Raw genomic sequence first — 23,454 nt, forward strand, 5'->3', positions numbered from 1 at the left:
GAACACTGATAAAGAAAATCGCAGCAGAGTCTGCTTTCTGAAGACACTCCTAACAGGAAGTACAGCTGGCAATGCTAAAGACAGTGGAGAACTGGCCTGCAAACAGTGGGACAGCAATTAATTCTGAGATGAATACGCAAGCTAAGGTGGGATCAAGAAACAGTAATGTTAGTACAAACAGGACCAACAAATACTCTGGCAGATAAATGGGTTAAGCTTGGGATAAACAGCAGTAAATTGATTTTGTACTAATGGAGTTTGTCTAGTAATGACATAGGCTTGTTTCTTGCCTACATGTGCTTTATTTCATTCTCTGGAAGGACAAGGCCCCATAGTATTGAAGAAGCATTCCTGAGTTAAGAAAACTCTTGATCAAGTACAGTACTGAGCTGAAAGACCAAGTTGTCTTACTGCTTAAACTGATTGGCACAGTTTTTGTCCTAAGACAGAGGCTAACCAAGGAGCTTAACAGCTTTGTTGCCATGGGATTCATGATAATTAAAAAATAAAATCAACATAACTGGAAAACGTATTGGTCATTTGAAAACCTCTCCAAACAAACAAATGAAAAACATCACACCTGTAAAGAAACTGAAGAATTAAAAAAAAAAAAAAATGGGAAGGAATCATTTTCAATTTTCTATCTGGAAGAAATTCTGAGAAGGATGGCTGAAGTCAAACATTTTTCCATGCATTAACAGAGTTCTGGCAGGTTTCCTAAGCAAAACAGAGAATACCTTTGTGCACATTGCACACTCCCTTTGGGAGACAGTGAGTTGGACTGTGCTAGGTATCTGAGCTGTTTCACAGGAAAATATATCACCTTCTTAACACTATAAAAACTTCTGAGATTTCCTGGATGGAATTTTGAGCTGTAGAAAAATAGTAGAGAACATATACAAAGTTTCTGAGCAAATGGGGGAAGTCTCAGTAGAGTGATGTCTACTCCAAGTTCTGCATGGGCAATGTGATTTACTAGGACTGTAATTAATATAGCAAGGTTAAAGGCAAATCACAGTGTATATATATAATCATATAATCAGTAAGGTTGAAAGGGACCTCCGGAGATCATCTAGTCCAACCTCCCTGCTCAGCAGGGTCACCTACAGCATGGTAGACAGGGTTGAGTTGAAATCCTGAGCAGCATATCCACCCTACAAGGAGAGGATGGCACAGAGATTAAAAGGAAGTGTTAGAGAGTAAAACTGTAGGTAAATTAGCTGTTGAACCACTACTATGAAAGTGCTACTGTACAAAGGTGTCCAAAAGATATTCTAAGAAAATCCTGCTGGAGCTTGGGAATATGACAGAGTTAATTACAGGCTTCCATTTGAAGATCTCCTCACAGTAGACAGAAAAAGAAAATTCATTTAGGAACATCTCTCAGGAGATTTTAGCAGTATCTTCTTACAACAGCTCAGTCAAAGCTGTAGACTGGTTGTGTATGTGCTGGGAGCGCCAACAAAAGCAACGTCAGTACAGTTTAAACAGAGAAGGAGGTTTTGGCTTGAGACCATGGATGTAAAAAGTTTCATTTCTTTACTTCCCGGATGGCAGTGTTAGTTGGAACCAGCTATAAACCACATTTTTTACCATTGCCAAAAAGGGGCTGGCAAACACCTCTTCACAAATGTAGACATAGTTTTTGAGTTTTTTCTTTTTCTTTTTCTCCTTTTTTTTTTTCCCCAGCAGCAGATCTGTCATTTGCAAACTTAGGGGAATTTTATGTCACAAACGTTCTCCCCTGCATGGATCCTTGTACATTCCTGGCCCATAATCTCTCATGACAGGTCACACACTGTGTGCATTATCTTTACTTTATCTCTCTGTTGCTTTGAGTTCAACCTTTACTTTTCATCAAATAGATGATTGCACAAAAATGCCTGAGTTTGTGCCATGACAGCTTTTAATTAGTTCACTGGTGTAAATACAGACTCAGAGATGTTAATTCACATTAGCTACATACAAAAAATCTCCATACTACATCCAAAGAAAGGTCCATCTATCCCAGCAGTCTGTCAGGGCTGTGATCAGTAGTGGATGCTAAGTGCAGGGGAGATGGATAGAGTAAGTATATAGGGATATTCTCTCATCTTCTAGCGACTGGCACCAGAATCATCCTCTTTGTGTTCAAAAGCCTTTGTCTATTCTGTATCTTTTGAACCTAGGATAGCTAGGATAGCTTCAGACAGCCACAGTATCCTCTGGCAATGACTTCCACAGTTTAACCATAAGCTTTTGCAGATAGTAGGCTGCTAATTTTGTGCAAGTTTGGTATTTTTTGATATGTAACTGTTGATTGTTAAGTTATTATTATCATGTTTTTCGGAGAAAGAAGACCTGTTCATCCTAAACCCCTGACAATTGGTTGAGTTCTATTTTATTATATCGAGACTTCCTTTCTATACTCAGTCAGGTACTGAGTAAAGCAGATCTCTGGCAGGCCCTGGGATCTGCATGAACACAGAACAAGACAACCAATTATAAGGTTAGAACCATTTCTGTGAAATCATTAATTGCAGTCACACCTTCAAGTTGTTCCTTGGTAGAGGAATAATATCACTGAACCTTTGGAGTTAGGCCAATCACTCACAAAAGCTGTATTTCTGATGCATAATGTGTGCACCTTAAGACTATGTTAAGAAAATAGAATACAAGAAAGAGTAATGCTACAGATTGGATATAATCAGTGCTCTTTTTTCAAGGATTTTAAGATTTCAGAAGGCTTCTTTGCAGAGCTAGTTAATGGCATTGGCAGACGTCTTACTTCAAGCACAGATGCAAATCCATGGCCCAAGTACACCGTGCATGAACAATAGGAATCAGTTCTTTGTTCTGGAAAGCTTTGGAGTCTGTGAGGATCCAAAAGATGATACAACTGAGACTTACATCAAATTCAGGAAGAATAAACAATGGGAGTATGACCCTAGGAAGAATCCCAAGAGATACAGTTCTGGGGGGATTAGTGCTGGGGAGGATTTGGGAAAGAAAGGATCACTTGCTTAATCATTACTGTGATCTAGGAAAAGGGAAACTGTACTGCATTTCTGTAAGTAAAGGGGACTCCATCAAAAAGGTATCTGTCTCCATCATAAGTTTTTCCTAACTGAAGAAATGCTGAAGATCACACTCTTTTAGCTAACTGTTTGGGTCAAAAAATGTGACAAGAAATGTTCTAGCATTGCAGGATATCTATACCAAAAATCCTTGGTTATAAAACATGGATAGATTGAAGGACTTATATAGGACTTTTTAGAGTTCTAGTATGATGTTATTTAGACTTTGGAAAAGTTATTGAAAGCTGTGGACTGTATGCAAATACAGCTACATGAGACTTTCTCAGCCCTTCCTTTGGCTCTGGGTTGGACTTTGTTTAGCTTGACAGTGTGAAGAGGATATTTCTGAGCAAGTCCACACCAGGCAGGTCTTTTTACCAGCCTTGAGATGAGCTGGAAGATATAATTTCTCCAACAATCAGGCCACACTGTGATGGAAACTGAAGTCTTCCAGGGAGGACGAGATGCTGTCACACAGCTTGGAGAACCTGTCTTTCATGTACTCCCCATGCTGTTTTGTCTCCTTTAGCAGGCTGTGCTTTCAGAAGCTGTCAGTTTTGGAGATGCACCTCTCAGACCTGTTTAAGTCACTCACAGGGACTGACAGGCACATAACAGCAGCTCTTGGTGTCAGTCTCCCAGCTGAAATGCTGCTCATGAAGAAGGTGGGAGACAGAAAGGCATATTTCCTCTCCAAATTCCTCTCCCAGTGACTAGAGGCATTTCAGAGCAGATAAAGAAGGTTTGTTCACATTTCCCTTCCTGATGGTCCCTTTCCCCATAGGTTTTTTCATGCTCAGTCAGCTCTGTGCACTGAGGAAGACGGGGCAGCCAGCACTGCTGGGTTTACACCACCCCTTGGCGCTCACTTTGTGTGAATGGTGTGGTGGGAGGCAATCAAAGCCAGCAGGAAGCTTTGACAAAGTGAACAAGTAGCTTCTTGATTTTCCGGTTGTAAAACACAGGAGCAAGGGGATGTTCAGTATGGTAAAAATACCTCAAAACCAATAAAATGGGATAGTTTCTTATTAGAATGTCTGCAGACTGTGGGAGGTTCCCAGGCCAGCAGTTCAGCAAGAAATAAAAGGAATTAGACTTATTTATAGATACTAAAGACAGAGTAGTCCAAACTAATAAAGGATTTCAAAGGGATATTACAGTGCATGTAACAAGGATGGAGACACACTCTAACAAACTTTAAATGAAAAATAATATGTGGAAGGGGAGTGTAGATAATCTCATATCTGCCTGTTATTTTCCCCCAGGAATGTAGTACTGTCAGTAAGCAGGACTGGAGGTACCTACAGTCTGGTCCAGCTGGACAGCCCTCTCTCTGGAAGCATTATAGCTTCTCTGTCGGGGTATTACATTTTTAGGGAAAAGCTTTTCATGTTTGCTTTGATTTGCTGCTCATTAACGTATGGGAGGAGGCAGTTTAACCACAACCCAGACTACATGGGTGTCATTTTCATAGTAAGAAACTACCTTTTTCAAACTGCTCCTATTGACTAAAGTAGGCTGACTGTAAACATAAAATGAAAAAAAGAGAGGGAGAGAAATTCTCCTTTTCTTCTATAAATGTTGCTCAGTTTAGTACATGAGCCCAGTCACAGGAGAACATAATTCCCTCCTCCTCCTCCTCCTTCTGCTGTAAAGTAAAATGCAAAAAAAAAAAAAAAAAAAAAATCTACACGGTAAGGGAAACACCTCAAAACATATACTGAAAGAGCATCAGATCAGTAAGCAGTCACATTACTCTGCAAGTAATTTCTACATTTGGTGGCAACAGGGAGTTTGACGGAAATCTCTGCAGTTGGCAAGGAGAACATTCATATATGTATCTATTAGAAGAACTAAGGGCTATCAAAAGACATTGGGAGATGGTTCAAAGAAAGCAAATAGTTTTTCCTTAAAAAGAGTGGGACTCATTGCCAAAGAATGGTGTGGATGCAAAGAATTTACATGGGTTTAAGGGGTGACACAACAAGGACATAAAAGAGATTCTCTGGGAATTATGGCAAATCACACCAGCCCCAATCCTCAAACTGTAACAGCCAAAGGCAGGCAGAGTACTTGGGGTAGCTGTTATATGTGCTTGCTCTGCTTTCGCTTTTCCTTGAGCGTTGCTTTTACACTGCTGGCAATAGATATGGGTTTAGGTAGACCTTTTTGGGGAATGACTGTGTATATGCTGTTATGGGGATGGCTGCTGTTCCATAGCTCTCTGAGCACCATTGCAAACTAATTTTATTGGAAACATTTAGGTAAGACCAGCTTCTGACAATCCAGAATTTTGGAGACCAAAGAGAAAGCTAAGGTCTTCCAGTCTGGTTTTCTGCCTAGTCCTTTGCACAGAAATTCCTGCTGGAAGAGAAGGGAAAACTAAAAGACAGAAGCATCTTCTCATTTTGAGGTGACTCTAATACGTTACCATAACAGTTTTATGGCTTTACTGGAAATTCTCACTTCTATTGCTACAAAAAAGTTGTTTGACTCTGCTCAGTGCTCTCCATGAGTGAATTTTCTCCTTGCAATCTTTCAAAGGTGTAAAATACCTTCCTGCCCACATTTCACCACTGCAAAGAAGTTCTGAGTTAGGCTGACTCCACTTTGTGTCATCTGCCTGTACCTTGGCTAGCTCTCCAGCTGCACACTCCGCATGTCCCCAAAGAGAAATAACGCGAGAGCTAGCAAAAGACAATTATCAGCCATAGGAAGGTCTCTGCATTCATCATACACTTCAGCAGTAGGTGCCTTCACACTTCCTCAGATCTTATATTTAATTTCCATTTGAAAAGCTAGTGTTAGAAGGAGATCTAAAATAGATTTTTTTCTAATAGCGGTAGGCTTTGACTTTGGCGTATGTTGGAAGACCTGGGCAAGGCATGGGGGAACTTTAGCTGTTTCGCTCATCTCCACAAGCTAATGTCATTTAGTATAAGTGCTTCAGAGGAGGGTGGGAGGTTGAAATGTGATATCCCCAAAGAGTAAATGTGTTGTATTTTTACTAAAGCAGCTTGGCAAGTAACAGTCTAATAACAGTTCCTGGTCAGCTTTTCTATCCATATCATCTTCATGTCTACATTCCTGTGGTTTTACTTGAAAGTAATCCATGACATACATAAATCTATAGAAATGGAAAACATACTTCCAGCTGCTGAGCTATTTCTGACTCAGAATAACATAGAATAGCTGCACAAAACAGACTTAGAAAGGGGAGGAAAAAAATCCAAACTTTCTGACTTTTCCATCAAAAAGCCAGTAGGTATAAGGGTGATAGTGATTCAGAAGACTTCTCTTTGACAAGGTAATTGAATAGTATTTGCTAGATATTAATGAGTGGAACAGTTTTGCTCAGAGGAGCTACCAACCAAGGCCTGATTCTGAGAGTCCAAACCTTCAGCACTGGATCTTGAGGTTTACAGACATCTTGCAGGAATGCATCTGCTGCTTGCCTTTACTTTTGAAAGTGAGTGCATTTGCAAACCTCTCCCACTGGAAATAAATCATTCATCATTTTTATTATGATAGCATCTCATTAGCAAGATTAAAGTTACAGGTTCAAGGTGCTATACAAATAGTGAATTAATTTTACATGTTATAGCACCATTTGAGATAAGAACCTCTGTCTTTTCCATCAGAACTGCTTTAATTTATGTTGTAACGGCTTTTGCTTTCTGGAGGTCCCAAATGTGATCTTAGCACATTGTTCACAATGCATACACATACTTTAGTGCATGCTAACACTAAGATGTGGATATAAATGACTCGTCAACATTTCATAAAGTGAAATGTTATATTAGTAATATATTTCCCATATAGCTCTTATACAATTTCCTGTGACTCACATTTTCTATTAAGATTTTTCAAGAAAAGAGACTGACCAGATATGAAGCTACATTTAGTACTACTGGTTTAATATTCAAGAGATTTTATATACAAAAATGTACACTAAATCAACAGTAAGACTGCCAAATCAAGCGCTCAGGATTTTGGTACTGTTAAAGTTAAATTTTCGTGTTCAATTTTCATTCATCATCCTCATTTGTGTACACACAGACTCTATCATCAATGACAAATTAGCATGCTGTTTTTAATTTGGAGCAAATCTCTGTGGTAACTTTATAAAGCATTGAATAAAATAACATCTTTTTCTTTTTTTTCCATGTTAGCCAGTTTATGATTGCATATCCGATTCACATTGTGCTGTTCTACAGCATTTATCAACACAACTATTGACTATAAAATAAATAAATAAATAAAACAGCAAACTCTTTTCTCAACATCTTCATTTAAAGGTAGAGGACTGAGATTAAAATCTAAAGTATACATTCATTCTGGATACCCTTTATGAAGTGCTAGATCCTTACTTTTCTGAACACACCAGTAATACAACTTCCTATGCTTGAAGCATAGCTTACTGTTGACTTAAGATATGATTGGAGATACTGATCATTCCCGCCAAGTAGCTCCCAAGTGTCTGAGTTAGGTATGTAGAGAATGAAGAAAACACAATAGAGAGAAACTTTAATTGAAATTAAATTTTGAAATGTAATATTTCCATCAAGCTGGAAACCTTTAATTTTGTCTTGCTCTTTTACAGAAATTCCCCTTTCCATTGGTGAGGCACACAGGGAATGGAAAGACCAATGAATGAATAGAAAAGCATATGAGTTAAACCAAACTTAAAAAGATGATGGTTTCTTAGGTTCCATCAGTGATTATATGAAAATATTTCTTTTTTTTTTTTGATTAATAGAAGTTCTTTCATTGGCTTTAAAGATAGATGGATGAAATCTCACAGGATGTAGTGCCTAATTTCTATGCAAAGTTCATGCTCATTTAATTTGATAGAGACCTCTATTAGATAGCAAAATCTCTACAAAGTTTCCTTAGAAATTTCCCCTCCTCTCATCCCTGCCATTTTTTTAATGAAGCTTTTCAAATCTTGCTCTTTAAAATTTCTCAGACCAAAGTGTCACTTTGCTTCACAGTGACGAATCACAAGTCACGAAAAGTCAGTGGTAATAAAGCAAACTCAAACATATGGAAGCAATGTTTTAACAATCTAGAGATGCCCAATTTATTCTGGATTTACTAGGCACACGTGTGAAAGCCACTGTGTTGGCTGGCAGGACAGATGTGTGAACCAGAAACCTCAGGAATGAGATGAAAGGAGCTGTGCTGCAAGACCAGGCTCTGTAGCTGGGAGGTATCCCAACCATTACACTCTGCAGGCTGGCACAGATGGGATGGTGCGTAACTCACCAGCAAATTATACGTATCACTGTACGTGCATTGAAGATCCCCATTTTTCTGGAGTGGAATTGAAATAAACAGGAAATATACCCAAAATAATTAAATCTTTTGCATACGTGATTGAAGTATTTTAATCTGAATACTAAATGTGCCCACACTTTCCTCAAGATTACCTACTCATTTTGTTCCTTACAATGGTCAGAGCATGATTCCTGCGAGGTAGGACATATTACACTGAAAAAAACCCAACATGGAAAGGGAAGAAACAGGCCATGAACAGCGCTGCCCTGGTTTGTACAATAACCCTGCATCACATGCGCAATGAGGTCTTTGCTGTCAGCACCTTCTCCAGGTGTGGGAGCTCTTTCCATTCTAATGAACACTGGGGCAGGTACATCCTCAGATGCTGCCGTTCAACATTTGTTCTGCTAAGTTCTCACGATGGTCCCTGGAATGGTTTTGGACTATATTGTGTGTCACCAACCCGAATCCTGGGTGTGCATCAGCAGTTATGAGAGGTCAGGAACCATTCCCAGGAAACACTTTGGTTGTAGTCACTTTGCTCTGAAGGCTACAGGGGTGTAATAGCCGGGTTTTAGGCCATTCCATGCTACTTGACCTCAGTGCCAGAGACTGATTCTGGAAGTATTCAATTTATGACTATAGATGTAGCTTAGACAACACTATTACTGAGAATTCAATTTATTCTGTCATTGTGGTTGTAGGTGATCAGAGCCATGGATGACTTATCATAGAAAAATCTATATCGACTACAGATAGAAAATAACCTTGTGCCTATCTAGTCTTCCTTTAAAGTTGAGAGATATTTAGATGCATGTATTTAGGTTAAGCCTGTCTTTGTATTTCCTTCTTTATGTCCATATTATTATTCGGTTCTGCTCCTGCAGAGGAAAAATATAACAAAAAAAAATTTGTTAAGACTGGAACTGAACAAAAGGTCCCTTGTTTCTGTAGGTACGGATTAGTTCTTGCAGAAAGCAGAGAGATGAAAGGTGTAAGTGTTAAGAGGCTTTTTTTTTTGGTAACTCTTTAGAGATGTATGTACGTGTGGCTTGTGAAATGGAATTTAGTGTTAGAAGAATGCTCAGAAACTGAATTCTCCTATTTATCCATGGTCTGGGTATTGTATGGGTTTCCCATACTGCTTTACCATTGCGTCACAATCCTGAAGGGGGTTAAAAGTCCAACCACACTTTTAATTCCATTATTTTTAAAAGAAATAGATAAAAACAAACATATTGCACAGCTTTATTGCTAAAGGATGTTTGCAGAACATTTTTCTTTCTCTCTAAATGTTTCAGTTATTTAGTAGAAAGACATTTTCCGAAACTAAGAAACAGTCTCAAGCTTATTTTTGAGCTATTTAATGAAAGTCAGCTGTGGATAAAAACAAAAAGCAAAATGCTTTAGGGGAAAATGTTTTTGTTCTTGCCTTTGCAATTTTCATAAGGAGAGATTGTCATTTGCCAGTGAAATTCCAGGTGGGCTAGTTCCAGTGATGAGAGGATTTTTTGCCATTTGGTCTCTCTACTGAACCTCTCCTGCTATTCTGCAGGGTACTGAAGACCTCTAGTTCCTATCTGATACTCCCTGGAGTTTCTCAGAGAGGCTGAAGGCCTTGATGCCTCTCTATAAATACCTGGTAACTTCCATGTTTAGGTCTCAATACCTGGCCTTAGCCTTGCTTTACGGTAGAGAAAGCACTAGTGCTGCTTACAGTGTAGAAAGACCTGAACTGGAGCCTTTTTACATAGCATTTCTAGGGGCTTGGGAAGGGTTCAAGACCCAGACAGGGTTCCACCAGGACCTTGTCTCCCACCAGGCTTTGTAAATACATCATCAGACAGAATGATTTAGGGTAGACTTTCTGGACTTACCTCAGGACCACTTTTTCAAATCCTGTGCATCATTCATGTGGTTTCCTCCTTAATGTAGATTTTTCCATAATTTCCACAGGAATTCTGGGATGTAATAGAAACAGCTTAATGTTACAAGGAAGAGCCAGGAGCCCTATATTCAAGGAAAACAGACTGTCTCACAAGAAGATTGATGGTACTTGAAGTATCAGAAGACCTGTCTGCCTGTCTTTGCATCCCCCAGGCAGGGCAGCCAGGCCCAGATCCCCAGGCAATCAATGCCTGGGCTCCCATGAATTGCAATGAGTATTAAACCCTTGTTGCTGGTTCAGGCCATGCTCTCTATCTGCTGCTTGCCCTTGAACTCTGCTTGGTTTCTCCAGGACACTCGCTAGCAGCCCAGCTACTCCATCTCAGGGTGCAACCTGGATTTGTTTCCATTCATGCCCCAACTGCAATGGGAAAAAGACAGGGAGGACAGGAATCATGGTGCCCTTCAGCCAGATCCTGCCCTAACAACAGGGACTTGGGACACCTTGACTCAGGGTGACTCAGTGGGCTAGAGGCAGTGCTATGGAGAGGCAAGCTGATTGCTCCCTGCACCTCTCTGCCCTATCCGTAACAGCAAAGGGTTTTTCTTTCTTTGTGAAGCTGTGACTCACATTCCTGCTTGAGGAACTGAGGCTAATGGAAGCCCTAGAAATACCATAGCTAGATCACTCGCTCGTTAAGTCTCATATTGTAACACACTTCTGTGGTGTCCAAGAGAGATGGAAAGAGAAGTTGCTACAGCCCAGAAACTACCAGCTCCACCAATGCCACTTGGTAACAGTGCTGTCCTTTATTCAGCTGGCAGCACATGATCTCATCTTAGCGAAATGTTGGGATCCACGTGCAAGAGAGACATGTATAAGAACTGTGCTGGCTGCCAGTCTACACAGGAAAAGAGACTTCACAGAAAGATCCCTCCGTGGCAGGAGACGCCCAATAGACCTTTCTTATCTGCCCTCGGTGGGATACCAAGATAGGTTCTGATTAGGACAAAGTGACGTTGTAAATGATTTTTGCCTCTTTTCTGAATGCCTCCTGCCACCCACACTCAGCAATCCACATGGTTTGTCTTCAGTAACGGAAAAGCAATTTTCTCCAGTTGCTTATAGCAACATTTAAAATAATTGAAGAAGGTGAAAAGACATTTTTATTGTTTTATTTCTGGCAGGTCAGGGCCTTAATGTAAATTAGGCTAACTTGCTAACCTCCAGCTATTTTGATTTATGTGGAAAATCTTTTCCCAGCTTTCTGCACCATACATCATAATAACATATGACTGATACTGCATTTGGATGGTAGGTGACTACAGCAGCACAGGAAGGATGTGGTATTTGCAACAGTGATGAATAATATGTGGGATTTTAGTCAACACAGTGGTTAGAAACTCAGCTTTACGCTGTCTTTTAGTCCAAATTCATCCCGAATGTAAACTCAATGAAATGACTGAAGTTAGCCCAAGCCGTACTGTCCTGTAATCATACACCATATTCACCAAAGTCCTTTGAATTATCCTCCAATTTTTTAAAAATATTTCTTTATCAAAATACTTTTTTTGCCAGTATGCCAGATTAATACTTATTAAAGACAGTATGTGACAGGCTTCAGAGGTTCTTGCTGCATGTGGTGGGGCTTTATGCTGCAAACACAAGATATGGTTCTGCAAATGACTATTCACAGCGAAAATCCCAGTGCAATTCCTTAAGCATTCACATGTTTGAATTAGCAGCATGATCCCATTTTATCATCTTAGTTTAAATCTTTCCATTAAACTTTCCTTTTTTCAATGGATTTTAAAGATAATGAAATTCTTTTACAGAGAAATGGAGACAGACTTTTGCACAGGAAGAAAAGTTTCTGTTGTCTTTAGGAGCTAAGAAGGAAGAATGGCTATCATCTGACCAGTCCAGCATTTCTGTAATATTTTATCTGGATGTGATAAGGGAAAAAAAAATTGCTATTCCTTCTCAGTTAACAAATGTATCTTCTATTCCTAACATAATACAAGACCTCTGAAATATATCCCAGTACCATTAAAACTTTTCCTGTTGTTTCCTTTTTATATTAAATCCTTTTACATTAAATTGCATGAAAAAACCCCACGGCATTTTCTGCATACAAGAAGCAACAGAATCTTTTTCAGCAGGAAAAGCAAAAGGAACTATCTTCGAATAGAGCCTTCATTCCTTTCCAATGGTTCATACATTCCTCCTATCTTTGTAATTTTATACTGTCTGTTCTTATAATCATTCAGCTTGCGAGAATAAAGGTAGGAGCATCAATTTTCTGGATGAGCTTTTGAAATCATATTGGTATAATTTCTTTCTGTATATCTAGAGCTAATTTTAGTTTCTTCATGTAAGCTTTAATTTGCAATTTCAGATATGCCACTGTGTTTATTTTTATAGATTTGAATATTCTATCTATGATCTGGAATTTCAAATAAATTATACTAAACTTGCTAATGAAACAAAGTTTATTCCTGAAGTTATAAAGCAATTAGTTATGAATTCTGCAAGGTATTTATGCATCTTCTAATTCCTTTAGAGTCGATTAGACTATTCCCAAGTTTACAGTTATGCCCACTTTAAAGCTTCTCACAGAACAAAGCCGTATTGATTTAATTGTTAAAGTTGGAACCAGAAATTAAATGTCAGGGATTCCTAGAGATAAAAAAAAAAAAAAAAAAAAAAAAAAAAGGATAAAAGAATCATTGTGTAGGTTGACATAAACTATATAAATTCAGCTATACTGTAACTGAAAGGTTGAGTGTGCATACAAATCTTTTTCAGGTCACTGTGGATTATTCTCTGTAGACTGAATGTCCAGATGTTGTACCAATGATAGTTTGCTGACTGCTTAAATGCTTATTGTTGCTGTTTTATCCCTTTCTCTGCCATCTATGGGACATGTTTTGTGAGTTATTTGACAGAATCCTTACAGGAAATAAAACTATAGTCCAGATAACCTGAAACATATAGACGAACAAACTCGTCTTGTTGTAAATACCATAAAGGCTAAGGTGTAACTGTTGTAACTGCAGACTTTGGAGTCTTGTTGCAAGGCTCCATGAAGACAGAAGATGCAGTAGATGCTGCAGTAATATCCTGTAGCAGAAGGGTAATCACCAAACAAGTAAATCAAAGGTTTCAGACAGCCCAAGCCAAGCAAAACATATGAACCATGTGTGTGCACGTACATGTGTGCACACACAATTTAAATTCCAAGCAAAAAAGTCCACAAATTTTTATTCAAGAAATGTGAAGAATTCCCTTCTGGTTGGAGGTAGAACAGTCTCAAAGGAAAAATGTAAGAATATTAATTTTTTTATATATGAAAAATAGGAAGGGATCAGACTGCTCAGCATGTTCATGACTAATCTCTTCATGTTTGTGTATGGCTTACCCTCTGTTTTGTGTACAAACTCAGCTCAAGAGTAGGGAAAAGCCATACATGGAACTGGGAGTAAGAAAAATCAAAAAGGAAATTCAAAACAAAACCACACTCATCATAACTGAGAATCAATGGGGTGAGTCATTAGTCTTAATTCTCCATTGAGCTCTGCACAAAACTCTTATTGAACTCTTTTGGGGATCTACCACCGTCACATCCAATCCCTGAGGTGTACTGACAGTCATGCACATGGTTAACCTTAGTACAGTGAATCTATGGAACAACTTCTTGAAATGTGCTATAAACACCTGGAGGGACCACTGCAGAGGTAGATTTGTAGAATTCAAGCCTATCTCTCAGTTCCGATCAGAGTTGTTGACCATTAGTCAAGTATAGACGTTAGCAACCAAAAATAAAACCCATATAAGCCAATGTGGTCTACGGTTGCTGACACTGTATCACATAAATTTTAAATATAATGGCCTGTTAGGCTAATCCACAGTGTTGGCATCTCATGGCCTGCTGGCTTCTGGGGCTACCTAGGAGATACAGAAGTGAAACAGAAAAGCTAAATCTTATACCATTTTAGGTATGAAAGTTCAGACATGTCAGCAATGTGCACTCACAACAGACCTTGCGGAGGGGAAGCAGTGGTATGACATGAAACAAGAGGTGCAAAGTTAGTAGCAGGAAGGGTAGCATCGTTCCAAATGCTGGTGGGTGTGAGGCAGATGGCCAACAGAGGCTTTCATAGGAGAATGGCATATGAAATCAAGGCAGAAAATTTTCTGTAGCTGAACAGATTAGCATGGAAGAGAAGACTATAGGATAAATAGATAGATACTAGACTATCTCCTTATCTCTCAGGAGATGGGAGTCAGAATAGCCACAGGATCTCTGAAACGCCTGGGAAGCCAGGAGTCCTTGGGATGCTGATGGTGACCAATAGGACAGTACAGTCCAGTGAAAGAGAAAGACTTGGGAAGGATAACAGTCTAATGCCCCAGTCTGCATAGTCTTCTGTCACTTAGCAATTTTGTAACCCACCACAGTGACATGAGCCCCACCTTTGATGCAGAGGAATGTCTTTGCTGGTGTCGCTCTTCACAATTGTTATGAACCTGCTTCAAGGACAGCCCTGCTCAGAAAGGCATTGAGATTGTGGCATAACATCCTAATAGAGAAATGATGGAGAAGCTCCCATTCACTCCGAGCATCAGTGCTGTACCAGCTGAGGAAGGTCAAGAGGTGATAGCCTTGCATGCTATGTCCTGCAATATTTGGTATTCTATAATCTGAAGCCAGACTATTATAAATATTGCTACACTTGATCCAGGTAGTGTTGATTTTCTGTCACTGCTGAGGGTGACAAACAGAAGGCATCCTCCTGAGAAAGCTCTAGATCACCCCAGTCCATATGTTGCCTGGCTATTCACAGCAGTGATGCCAACAGAGTTAATCCCAGAGTGGCATCGGAAGGTTCTCAGAACAGAAGAGAAGTGCAAGGCAGAAAGAAGTCTTGTCTTCATAGATATATCTGGGAAGGCATCCAAAAACGTATTCTAGATGACGTTAACCAGACCCTCCCAGAGGAGAAAGGGATGTTCATCTACAGAACAACAAAAGCTTCTGGCAGGCCAGATGGACATGTCCCCGAGGCTTCGAAGGCCAAAGCAAAAGCAACCTCTCTCCTCCCCTCCTCTGACCTCCTCCTCTTTCATCCTACAGAACTGGCTCTTTCCCATTGTTCTCACCTAATTCCCATTGTTCCTACCCCAGACATATGTCTAATCCGAATGTGGTAGTAGGCGGGATTGCTTCATATGGCACAGGAGTCTATACCCTTGTACTTGACATGAAAAAGCCCTTGCTTCCGTATGGTGAATCTCAGCCAAACAGAGCACAAAGCTGTCAGCCCCGACTGATCTCCTGTCAGCCATATGGGAGGACAAGATTGAAAAACAAACCTCTGCCACCTGCACTTTGCCATGTGTTCGTTCCACTACTACTTTCCACATTTTCACTGCAAAATTAGCCAGTCAGTAGGTTGCTCACAAAGAGTAATTTACATTTCTGGCACTCTTTCTATTCATTATTAAGTATCCACTTCCACATATTCCTGTGGAATATATTAGCATTTTTTAGGACGTTAGCATTCTGAGAGCCAACAATCTAGCCTGCTGCCAGAAGAAGATGGCTTCTAGATGAATTTCTTCAGGTGCTTTGCTTATGATTAAAAAAAAAATTTGAAACAAAATGACTTCTTGGAAGGTTATGGGAAACGTCTTGGGAAGGCATTTTTTTTCTATTCTTTATCCATATACAAACAGTTGCCATTTGAACAAGGAGAGGAAGGTGAATATAAATCTTGTAAATAAAAATGTTAAACATTAGTATATGCACCCAGTCTTCTCCTTGTTGAACTCTGTCTCTTCATTGTCTTGCTTTTCTTCTGATTATTCTGAATACTGAAGAGATTCGACTCCCTAGAGAACTTGCATTCTGTTTCATGGACCTCTCCTCATGGATCCGCACTAACTGAATTTCACAGTCTGTCCTAGGCCATGTCCTTTGCCATAAAGCCAAGGAGTGCAGAATAGTCCACAACTGTTAGAGCTGATCCTTCTCAAGAGAAATGGGCATGTTGGCAATACACTGCCATTGGCCCTGAGTCTCCTCTGGGTCCCATATGGTGCTCTTCTGACTCTATGACATTTCTGGAGGTTTGGTTTGAAATTTTCTATAGTTTAAACTTCTGTTCTGCAGCCCATCAGAGTACTATTTTTATGACAAGAAAGTCGGGGTAGGTTTTGCAGATGTAGTGTGAGAACACATGGTGTCAACTGAAAGTGCAAAACCTGTTGAAAAAATATTGAAGAATGATGTAAAGCAGAAACAAACTTGGTCTCGATCCCATCAGGAATCTATTGTGAATTACTCGCAGAACTACATTAAAGTTAGTTTCAGAGGGGACTGGTCAGAGAATGAATTTTTGCTGCTTGTCCAGAGAGAGCTTTCAGCAGACTTCTTACATGTTTCCATCTTTCTCTATTCAGAAAGTGGCATGGCAGGAAAACGAAGAATTTCAAAAAAGCCCTCAATATTAGTTTTAAAGGGCAGTGGGCAGCCAGTAAGGAGAGGCTGGTTTCCAGTCGTGTGATGCCTGTACAGGAGAGACCCATACAATTGTGTCTGGATTAGTCTAGTCACAGAAACAGGAATATGCTGGAACGGTGTAAGTTTTACCTTATAAATCATTGTGCATGCACATTTGCATAAAGCCAATAAGCTATTCAGAAAAGGCTTCCATGTCCACAGAAGTAGTTTTATTTTGACAACAGAAAGTCTTGTTTTTGCTGGCAGAAATCAGATGTGAATGAAGAAATCTATGCCAACAAAAAAGCAATTTTTATAGCTAAATTGTCTAGTGCAGCTCAGAGCCTTCATGTCCTCCCTCCCACATACACTCTCTATTTAGTTAGTAAGCTTTTGTGAGTTTGCTTAGTGTTCAACACAAAGGAGGGGCAATGTACTTATGTGGGGCACCACACTAATAAGCGTGATTAATATTCATAATTAGCCCAATTTACTTTACCATAATGGAATTCTTGAAGATCCTGAGATAGCACCATTAGTATCAGAAGAACTGGTGGGACCTTTCCCCCCATCCCGCTGTGCCAGCTGGATCCCAGCCAGCTCTGATCCAAAGCAGCTATATTCATAGTGAGAGCACAAAAATGCCTAATGGAGTTACACAGCGCTTGGATTAATGCTTCCTCATGTCCTGGCAACTTCAAACACGATGAGGGATAAGACTGGTCTGTTTGCAACAGGTAGGTGGACACACTGCATCCCATAAGAGAGATTACCAGCCCTTGACATGCTCATAAAATGGTCATATTGGTATGTGGAGTTCAAAACTGGGGGAGAAAAAGTACATCTTTCCATTAAGCAAATGCAATATGTCCTCACAGTAGGACTGAGCGAAAATTTAGCCAGACATTTGTTCATCCTGTAGTTAATACTGTCTGCTACCAAGAACTGGGCAGGTCTCTCCAGAAGGCTGCTCAGACTGCAGGCTGTGTGCGTGGCAGCATGAGCACTGGTTGAAGTAGACCAAAACAGGTGTCAAAGCCCTGCCTGTACTCTAACAAAAAAGGAAGGGTTCATGATGTAAACGTTTTACTGACATCGTGTAAAGAAAAGGGCTCCTTTCCATTCTCCCTGCATTTTCTCAGGCTTCTTGGACACTGTATATGTCTTATTCCTGCTCCAGGACCTCAGCTGCCAGAGCAGCATCAGACATACTTCATTTTCAAAGGTATCTCACTTTCAAAGGCAGATGGCCACAAGAGCCTTCATCAGGATTCAAGTCAGATACATCCCTCTAATGAAGCTAGATATGCGTGGTGTGTTGTATCCTCTCACATTAACCAGTGGCTGGCTGTGCATCCAGAAAGTATATACTTGAGAAATCTGTCTAACCGTGGTTAAAAAAAAAAAAAAATTTTTTTTTGAGTTGTAAGTATTTGATAGAAAACCCTTCCCACCTCCTGCAGGGCCTTTAGGATTCTCAAAGACTGAGCTCCATTTTGCTGGATAATAGCTGTACAATCTTTTTTCTTAGTCTCTCCTGCTACCCTGAATGTGTTGAATCTGGACTGTCTTTTCTGCTGTTTCTGGGGAACTTCAAAATTATTGTAATGGAATAGAAAAGTACAGCCATGGGCAGCACACATGAAAGATGCCCATTGACAAGACATTTCAGAATCAGTGAGTTACCTGGTAACTACTTTCTTTATATCTTCTCAGCACTCAGAGAGCTGCTAAGTCTACCCAAGCAAAGGAAGATCATTCATTGTGCTCTAAAATTGAAGCCACCAGGAAACTGCCATTAAAGTTAGAAGCATAGGTCAAACAGCTACTGGGTGGAAGAGGTTTCCCAACGCACACGTCTGGACTATCAACCTTCCTGACAGGGAATTTCACCCTTACACTTTTCAGTTCATCTCTCACTTTTCTAAGCTGCTCACCCAAGCTTCAGCTACAAACCCAAGGTGGTTTTCTAAGAAAAACTGCATCATGCACAGAAGCGAATGGAAACTGGTCAACTGCTGGAGCTGGCACTCCTCACCATGCACCTGGTCTCTGGCAGTTCTCATTCTCTCAGTGAAGACAGTTCATTGTAGCTTGAAGTTTGGCATTTTAAAATAATTTAGAGACAATTAAATTGCTTTTCTTCCAGTAAATTCACACTATTTTTATTTAAGAGTAAAGATGTATCTTAATGCCAGCTCTTCTCTTGTGTGTTTATTGTCTTCCCTCTGCTGAAATACTATACATTTGAAAGCTAGAAGACCAATACAGTAGAAGTTAAGCTGCTACGGCTCACATAGTCATTATATATAAGTGTTGACATTATGTAAAACTACAGTCATTCTATATAATTACCAAGGAAGCCATGCAACAAATTAAGAGGTCTCTCTTACAGAAATAAAAATGTTATCCTGGAGATGGCTATTGACTCACGGCCTGCTGAAACCTGTGACTAGAACATGGTTCTTTCCTTTCATTTCTCTGACTAGTTCTTTCTCAGAAAGCCAAGATGTAAATTAAAAACATGCTTCTTCAATTAAAGGCATTCAGCATCCTCAGTGGGGGAAAAAATGGGGGGCTTTTGAATACAAATAAAAAATCAAAATCAACTTATGAATTCCCTTTCTCCCACTGTCCCGACTCTGCAGGTGCAATAAAGATGTCATTTTCTGGCCTCTATATTCCTATTCTTCATACAATATAAGTGAAATGGTAGTTATTTGCCACTGTTTTGTTAAAACGTCAAACTGTGTTGCAAGCAAATTGATTTCAGAGTAGTTCAGTTCAGTTCAGTTCAGCAGCCTGTGACGCCATCTTCTTACCCTTTGAAAAGTCGCAGCAAGGCTGATGGGGAATTACAGACCCATTCCAATTAAAAAATAATACAGCCATGGGTAGCAATTATAAAATGAGCCGTGCACAGAATAACATAGTGTGAAGTGAAAGGATTTGCGCCCAGAACACGATCATGGCTTCAGTAGGCTCAGGACAAACTGAAGTCAGTAGGAATTTCTTCATCTCAGCCTGAAGTTCATATGATGCCAGCAGATCTTAATTCCCATCCTAGGTTCTGCTGGTGAAGCCTTGGTTTCCCAGTCCCACAGAGAAGAAAGCTTGTCATTTTTGTGAGCACAGCAAAACAAGGCAGCCACTTCTCCTCTCCAGATGAAACTGCCTAAATAGGACAGAAGATGTCAATAAAGCTGGCTTTTAAGTTCTCTCTTGAGCAGTCACTGACTGATAGCTCTGTTCCTATGGAGCCCCAAATAGCATCCAGAGCTGGCTCAGGAACAGATGGCGTTTATCCACCTGTCTGGCATGGACACAATTAATAGGCTGTAAGGATGCTGAAACACAGACCGGCACAAGGTCCTGGGTGTAAATCACCTAAGGTTGTGCTTTCCTCTTGCTTCATGATGTGGTGTGAGCCAAATGTGACAATCACGCTGCACGTGAAGAACCCTTAATCTCTTTTAATTAGTATTTGAAGTAATGTATGCTAAGATCCAATAATGCCTTCAACCTCGACTTGTTTGTGATGATACATGCCATATGTAAGAGCCCAATGTTAAAAATAAATAAATAAATAAATAAAATAACATACTTCACTGTTGAAGTGTAATTCCTCCTCAGATTGCCCGAGGCTTGGCTGATGTATCTGCCTGGGTGACACATGGTTGTCATCGTTCACTCTGGAATTGGTTTCAGTGCTGTGACTCCAGGAGGCAGGTGCTGTTAAGTGTGGACAAAAATTAAGTTTTCTGATTTCTCTTAAAACATTGATATGGCTCATCAGACAGACTGGAACAGAGTTCTCTGCTAGGAGCTTCTAAATTATTAGAAATGGTTTCTGTTTGGGAGTTTTGGGAAAGGAAGGGCCTGCTCTGAAATCTATAATGGGACCTTTAAATTGGACTAATATTGTAGAAGTCTGTGTTCTCTGTTAGGTAAGGTCCTCAGAGGTGCATGGGACATGTAGGGTCCAAGTTCCGCCAATAGCATGGAACAAATCACTTCATCTTGCTGTACCTTTTTTTCACCACCTCTCTGGTAACCAGGATTGTAAGATTCACACTTTATTAACTGTGCATTTGTTTTTGGAGGACAATGCATTAACAAGCTTAAACCATCATTTTATGAAGAGAAACAATCTATAGTTCTTTCACATGGACTTTGTCATTTCTTTTCTCCCTCAGGTTGCTGTTACCAGGACACTTTAACACCTTGACATTAAACTACTGTTTAAAATACTGCAGGTAGCTGGGGAGGGTAAAAAATAATTTTTTTTTTTTATCAGTAACTTTGAGGAATTTTCATCTGAGTATTTGAAAGAGCAAGTTAAAACCCTGCTTAAGACTCCTATAAAGCAAGTTGTGGGCTCATCCACATCCACAGCAGGAGGTTCTCCAAGGTAGGCAAGCACAGGATAAAACACTTCTATGGCCACCCTCTCAGCCAGGGTGGAATTGACGTCACAAAAATAGAGCTGGATTATGAAAATTAATTCTCCTACACATCTGTGTGCATTCACTTTGCCACTAAATGTCTGCTTTCTACCAATGAAATTACTACAGTTGTGACAAAAGTGAAAGAGGGGGAATTCATTTCCCTGATGATGGAGAAATACAAAGCAAGTCAGATCAGTAATTCCTTCTCTAACTCTTGCTCACCAAAGGAAAAAGTTATATGGTCCCTTTAGAGAAAAGTTTCACGAGAGGGCTTTGCAAGGTTTACAAGAGATACAGTCCAAAACAAATCAGATCAGCTGCAGTTTATCCACGTGGTAAAGGTAAGACAGAGATTAGTATGCACAGGGGAAAGAGAAAGAAAGGCCCTGAAGCTATCTGAGATCTAAGAGAGAGCAAATTTCTAGTTCTCAGGTTGAGCTCAGACAAGCAGTTAATGAATAAAAGAGGCAATGAAAGGAATTGTACAATGGACACAATGGAAAAGAAAATGAAAGAAGTCTCAGTTTTTTGAGAAGACAGAAAGGGGCCTTTTGAGAAGAAAATATCTTACTGGTTTGGAGTGAATGCAAAGATACTATAAATGTTTTCACCTGACTCAGTACTCATCTGATTTGAATTAGTTTACAGAACTGGTTAATACAATTATTCTTTTCAAGATAGGAAATTAATCCTCTCAGTTAGTAAAGTTCTCTCCTGTTTTGTTCTGTAAGGAGCAGCTTCACTGTGCTTATCAGTAGCCTTGGTAGAGTTGTAACCCTCTGTAGTACTCACATACCCAGATACATACAGGATCAAACAAAAATAAGTACCTCATTTCTTTTCTGCTTTTGGGTCTGAGTGAAACTCCTCCATCTGTGCAGTGCAGGTACCAAAATGGTCTTAAATGCAGCTGTCTGCAATCTGCCAGATGCAGGACAGGGCACTATTTCCATGGTGCATCAATTCTCGCTGCATTATATCACTTCATCCCGTCCATGATGAGCTCCAGCCATTACCAGGTGGCAGCATTAAACTACACTACTTCTCTTAAAACAATTTTTTTTGTTTGCATTATATCAGTTATTCTATCTACTTGGTTTTAGATGATTAAGTTAATGGGAAGTCTTGATTCAATCACTGTATCAACATAATGATAATTGTCACTGTAGATGCTTAAAGGCTTCACGACAGAGAAAGTTGTCATGCTTTCAGCTTTTGTTTTCAACCTCAACTCCCTCAACATCTCCAGTTTCACTTATTCAGACATTTCTTTGAACCGTGCTGGCTTTTGGTCAAAAAATTTGCCAGATGTGGTTTTCTTCCAAAAGGAAACATTTTAGTAGGATAGAACTAACCCCATTCCCATGTCTAAATGGGGGAAAAAAAAATACAGATGAGCATCTGATTTAAAATTTATCTATTAATTTTGCAAACAGTTCAATAGGGTTATAGGATTACCAGAAATGCTTAATGTTCATCTAAGTATGCTCCCCTTGTAATTAGGCACTTTATCAAAATGAACACTGACTTTGATAATATTGAAGCAAGACAAAAACTGAAAATTGCACCCCTCACAGCTTTAGAGTCTACAAGACTAGCTCTCTCTGATGTAAAATGACTGTGATAAACTGTAAGTAATTAGCCATGTATATGGCTGTAAGTCATAGGTAATGCAGAGTTCTCGGATCATAGAGATCCAGCAGAGGATGACCCCAGCTCTTCCCTAATCCAATCTCTATTTTACTTTTGCTTTCCCTAGAGCATCAGGCTTGGTCTCCTGCCAACAGTGCCTTTGGTATGAGGTACTCACTATTTTGCAGTCTCAATTGCTAAGTGAGGATGTGTTTGTCTCATCTCACTTTAGAGCTCTACAGTGCAGACACCCATATCTGACATCTCTGTTCAGGCTCCCTCAGTAGGCAATGGAGTCTGATTTATGCCTCCAGAAGGTGATATATTTTATTTTCTCATTTTTGCTGATAAATAACCCTCCCTTTCAGCTACCCATAATAGGAGCACAATTAGTGTAATCTAAATGCCTAGTTTTGGATGATTAAAATTAAATGAAATGAATCTCTGCCAGGGATATGGTAAATGCCGACTTTTACAGCTTTCCTTAGAGCTAATAGAGACCAGACAGTATCTGAAGCTCCTTTATCACATTGTAGGGTGATCTTCTCTCCATTCATCTTCCACTTTCTGCAGATCTTTTCCTGCTGTTTACCTAAGGTGGACACTTATTTCTAGCACTTCCCCAAGACAGATCTTTCTCTTTCA

Source organism: Rhea pennata, chromosome 2 (genome assembly GCF_028389875.1).
Source record: "Rhea pennata isolate bPtePen1 chromosome 2, bPtePen1.pri, whole genome shotgun sequence".
Lineage (NCBI taxonomy): Eukaryota > Metazoa > Chordata > Aves > Rheiformes > Rheidae > Rhea > Rhea pennata.